Raw genomic sequence first — 5,703 nt, 5'->3', positions numbered from 1 at the left:
ATTTTTTTTAACGTGCGAATCGATCAAGTTCGTTTACGTACATATACATATAGGTAGTATATATATACGAAAATATTCTTCGCTGTTCTTCCCAGATATCCTCGCTTTTTTTTTTTTCTTCTCTTCAGTCTTTGTTTCTCCTTTTATTTCCGTCAATGTGTACGTTCAACGAATTCGCATTCTTTGGAGAAAAAAAAATACGATAGCAAGGATGTTTGACAAAAAAGAAACAAAAAGAAATGGTACGAATTGAGGAGCAACGTTAAAAATATTGGAATCGTCCGCGAAACAACAACAACTGTATAGTTTATTTGAATCGTTCGATAAACCGGCCCTAAGGAAACTTCACACGAAACAAGAACCTCTCGCAAAAAGTATACGAAGCATATTACCGTTGCAGGATTGAAATCCCCCCCAGTTAGTCCAGAAATTGTATCGTTTTCTTTCTGGAACGAGCCTCGTTTAAAGGTTATCATTGTAAAAGTTCCTTTTTTGCATATCGACTTAGTGAACATGTACTTTCGACGTGGAAGGTACACACCAACCACAGTCTTTGTCCCAGAGCTACACGTTCTGTGATCTTGTGATCTTGATTAATAATATTGACTATCATTTTCGTTTGATCACACAATGTCATCGTTTACAAGTGCGCGTCGTATTCTAATACGAATGCGGTACCACGTGAACACGCATACATACGTACAAACACACGTCGGTGTATATTAAAATAAATTAAACTTACATTTTTGAGAATTAAAATCGAGCGTTCGCAATTCATTCAAGGATTCCACCTTTACTCCCGTTTTTCAATATCCTCAGGAGGGAATACTCTGCGCACTCTGTGCGTAAAACAAGGGTAGGTATCGAAAGAAAATGTGTAGAAATGAATTATATCGTTTCATCAGTTATTTTAGTATTTTAATTATTATATCGCTCTAAGGTCGTAGAATATTGTTACGAGAAATGAACATTATTATCTAGTAATTGTTAAAAGAAACATAAATATTCTTCTCAACGAATATTACTGTAGTATTGTTTATAACTAACTAATTTCAACATTACCTAGTAGTAAAACCGGAATTTATTTCGCAGTTTCGAAAAACAGTAATTTCGACTCGCTTGTTAGCCCCTTAACCTATGATTTCTTTTCCGACTACGCATGTAAGCGTCAGCCATTTAATGTTTTAGTACTAATATCAGGAAACGAAAGCTAATCTGTTACAGATTAATTACATTGAGGAATCCTTAATTTTAGAAATTAAAACGAAAGTTAGGATTACAATGAATTTTTCTCACTAATACAACGACTTTTGTCGTATCTTAACCAGAATCTCTGTCACGAGTCTGACACGTTGTTATATGTGAAAGGGTTAGCTCGTCGAAATTAATTTTTGATTTGATTTCGCTTCTTTCGTAGCTTCGTTGAATATCGATTATGCATAAATGATAATATTGCATTGAATTAACAGCTTAATCGTCGCGAGCACCTTGTGTTCGAGTGGTGTTAGTCCCAAGAGAAACCACGTCAGGATCAACAAATAACGAAACAGGATCTCGAGGACCACTTCGGAGCGATTAGTTCACATGGTGTCCTATTACCTCTAGCTGGCAAACGGTGGCGCGCAGTGTGCACGCTATTGTAAGGGGTTGTTTGTGTTATTAGATTTAGATTGATCAGCACGTGGCACGCGGTACGGCGGCCACGTGCCCATTGCAAACGTTACAACGTGGGTACAATACGAAATCGTTTTTCTTGCGATATTACTTTCCATACTGGCCCCTGTAAAAACACATTCTTCCGTCAATGGATCTGCTATTTTCATACTATTTTCCACGATACGTCGGCACACGTAGTACTAATTAGCTCTTAACCCTCGAACTACTAAGGGGAGGATCCTCGAACCCACAAATCGACGAATTTTTCAACTACTTCCTTTGTGCAAAAAATTCTTAAAAAATGATTTATTGCCGTTTACGCCGTTAAGTTTGATACTCTAAAATCACTGTTGCTACATTATGCGAGAAATACTGCTATATTTGAGAATGTTGAGAAAATAAACCCAAATCAAAAACGACACGCGACATTATAATGGAGAATAGAAAATAGGTAAAGTTTGGGAATTTTTTTTAAAGGTAACTACCAAATGATAAATTTCAATCTTTATTGGAGGATGTAAAGGTAACTTTCAGCTTTCTTCTGCGATTTTTGGAAAGGAAAATATTACAAAATGGAGGAGTTATTGTGAAACTTCTTCTGCCAGAACATCGATTGCTGGCCGCCATTACTGACAAGGGTTGAAAAGTCTGAAATAAAAAATTCTTTTTAATTTATAAATAAAAATGCATTATCTACAGTGTACCATACGATTTAATTATTTAGAAACGTTTAAATTTGATTTTTTTTTTTATAGTAAAAAAGAAGTTTTCCTCTTCAGTCTGCCACCATCTCAGCAATAATTACAATTTTCGAAAAATTCTAAACCAAACTGTAGATAATACATTTCTGTTTATAAATTAAAAAGAACTTTTCATTTCAGACGTTCCAATCCTTGCCAGCAATTGACGTTCCAACATAAGAAGTTTCACAATAACTCCTCCATTTTGTAACACTTTTACTTTCAAAAAATGGAAGAAGAAAGCTAAAAGTTACCTTTACATCCTCCAATAAAGATTGAAATTTGTCATTTAGTAGTTACCTATGAAAAAAATTCCCAAACTTTACCTATTTCTAGGTGTCTCACGGTAATTCATCCTCTTATATTCGAACGTTTCGCCAAGTTAGGTTCTTCAGGGTAGGTACATCGAAACACACTGATAATGTGTGTCATTTTAGATTTAGATTTATAAATTTACAAATTTCTCGATATTCCCAAATGTAACTTATTGAAATTGTTTTTATTGATACATTATTAACGTTGCTTTTCCATTGTTTAAATAATTAAAAAATGGAACACAGGGTAAATGTCCTAGAGAACGAGTGCTGGAGTACTTTCATATTGCGTGTTTTATATTTTAGTACACTAATAGGCTTTTTCGCTCAGTTGCTTTGATCCCTGATACAAACAGCACGGCCCTCGATGTCCGCCAATCCACCGCGAGCAATCAGCTTAGGTTTTTGGCACGTGCGGTCCCATAAAATACTACACGAGATGCTTTGCGCTCCAACTAATTAGACTGTGAAAAAAGTGCTGTTTTATGGAAAATGTGTGGAAACTAGCATATTTCTTAACAATTCTTCGCATAAATGCGGTATAATAATTCTCTTAGTTTCACTCATTAGCGTTATTTCTTCAACCAATTGTTCCATATTTCGCGAAATATCGATTAATTAATTATCGAAACATTTTTAAGTCGTTGAAATTACCGAGTAAATGTTACTCATATAAAACATTTTTCGTCAATTTATGTTAAAAGCATCTCCACGTGAAGTTATCTATTATTTTATTTAACAAATTTCTCTATTTAATGAACAAAAAATGTGCTCGTAATTTATAAGTTAAGAATATTGATTCAATTTCGATAAGATAATTCATCAAGTTATAGTTTACAAATATATTTGTATATTTGTAAACTGTTTCTTTATGAAATTCTGTAATTATACGAGGAAATCTTTAATTAAACATATAAATGATCAATATTCACTCTGCTGCGTTGCAGCTGAAGCTGAACAAACGTTAATACGCTACTTTGTAGCGTCGGTATTCCTGGATGGAATTTGTTGAATTAAAATTTTTCCCAGCACAATTATTTTCTAGAAGCTCGAACAGGTAGGAGAATATAGGTGTTAAATCGGCCCTGAGAAACTTCCCAATTAAAATCCCTCAATTACAATAGCTACTGTAACGAGAGGTCGAACATTAACCAGTAACGAAATAATTCTCTTCTTCCTGGTCAAATATAGACGTTTTCCATCACTTTTCCATAACATTTTTCAATTACTCGTAGCATACAATAACTATCACTTTCAAATTCAATATCTCGAAATAAAATACTCCTCTTGCATCCTTCGTTACACGTAACAATATTAAGTCCCTCCCCTATTTTCTATTAAATCTGTAAGCTATCTACAAATTATTAAAATATTATTAAAAAATTGAATAAAAATAAGTCCAAGCAACTCAGCACCAAATGAAAAGATATTATTTAACCCTTATGTCAATAACCGGGTATCCTTTTGCATAATTCTCACTTAAAATATTTGATCTTCCAAGTAAAAGATTTAAATATCCGTGTTTGCCTCAAGTTTAGAATTTTTTTATCAGAAAACTGCTAAAATTGGACGATAAAGTAGACGATAATTCTGGTTATTGACATAAGGGTTAAACAAATTTTCAAACATTTAAACAAGCCTCCCAAATAATCCAACACTACCTAATTAAACATTTTCTAAATTATCTCCAAATAAATAACAAGACCAAAAGAAGTATCAGAAAATTTTTTAATTGTACAAAGTTCGTAATAATCTATTCAAATTGAAATACTTGTGCGTATCTATGCAATACCTTTTAACAAGGAAGAGTGTCGTTGAAATTTACGTTTTCTCTTGTTTACCGCATTATACTAGCAATTACATATGGTCTTAGAAGTATATTGACGTGTTACTGTGTATGCCCTTTTGCGTCAGAACGATATCGAGGTAGAATTTGAGTCAGGCGTCAAAGGGGATGAACCGGGGTAACCGGGGGCCGGCAGGGATAGGAGCAATCCGGTGATGCACCCTTGACAGTTCACCGTGATAAGATCTGCTCTTTCGCCGAGTCGGCTCCATTTGAATTCTGTTTGTAAGCCCCAGCGACGCTACCCTTCGAATCCATTGTACTTTTATCGACGAGAAAGAATATTACCATCTGCTGATTATCGGTAATCCTTATTCAGCGCTATTGAGTTTCCTTTGTTCTACAACTTCGGCGACAGTTCGCGGTCGCTGACATGTCAAACAGTGTGATTACGTTTGCAGCGAGGTGAACAATAATTAAATAGCATATAATTTCGTAATTGTAATTTTTACATTTTGGAAAGAGATTATTATTGTCATTTTTGCACGACAATAGGTAGACTTTGGTAGAAGCATAAAAGAATGAATTCCTAATTTAAACATTCATTTTGATGACCAATTATGTTCGATACAGTGTAGATCGATTTTGTCAATTTTTCATTTGTATGCATTAATATGCCCCGATTTGTTGATAAATTTAAAAACTGAAGGTTTGTTGTAACTTTTGATGTATGAAATAACATGCTGTGATTCTGAAGGTAGAAAGAAAGTATATACATTATTTAGTATTAAATCCGCAAATTGATTGTAGTAGTATAATCAATTATTGGATAAATTTTGCATTGATCCATATTTTACGATCATAATTCAGTATTTATTGGTATAATCACAAATCCTGAAGTTGATTGTAGTGACATATTTAATTACTGGATAAATTTGTATTTTTTATATAACAAAATTTAATAAAAATATTCTTCGAGGATTTCTAAGCGTTATTTGTTTATCATTTGCTCTTGCACATAAGTTAAATTACATATTGCAAGAAGATAAATTTATACACATCAATTAAAGTTTTCATAACGAACATTATTAAATTTGTCATAAACTTGATGGTTCTATAGGTCTGTAATGCTTTTTAAATATATAGCTATATACAATACACATGTACTTCTATAATTGAAACGCATTTTATAAAAAAAAAAGATTTT

The sequence above is a fragment of the Habropoda laboriosa genome, unplaced genomic scaffold (genome assembly GCF_001263275.1).
Source record: "Habropoda laboriosa isolate 0110345459 unplaced genomic scaffold, ASM126327v1 scaffold214, whole genome shotgun sequence".
In the NCBI taxonomy this organism is placed as follows: domain Eukaryota; kingdom Metazoa; phylum Arthropoda; class Insecta; order Hymenoptera; family Apidae; genus Habropoda; species Habropoda laboriosa.
Note: the sequence above shows the minus strand (reverse complement) of the source record.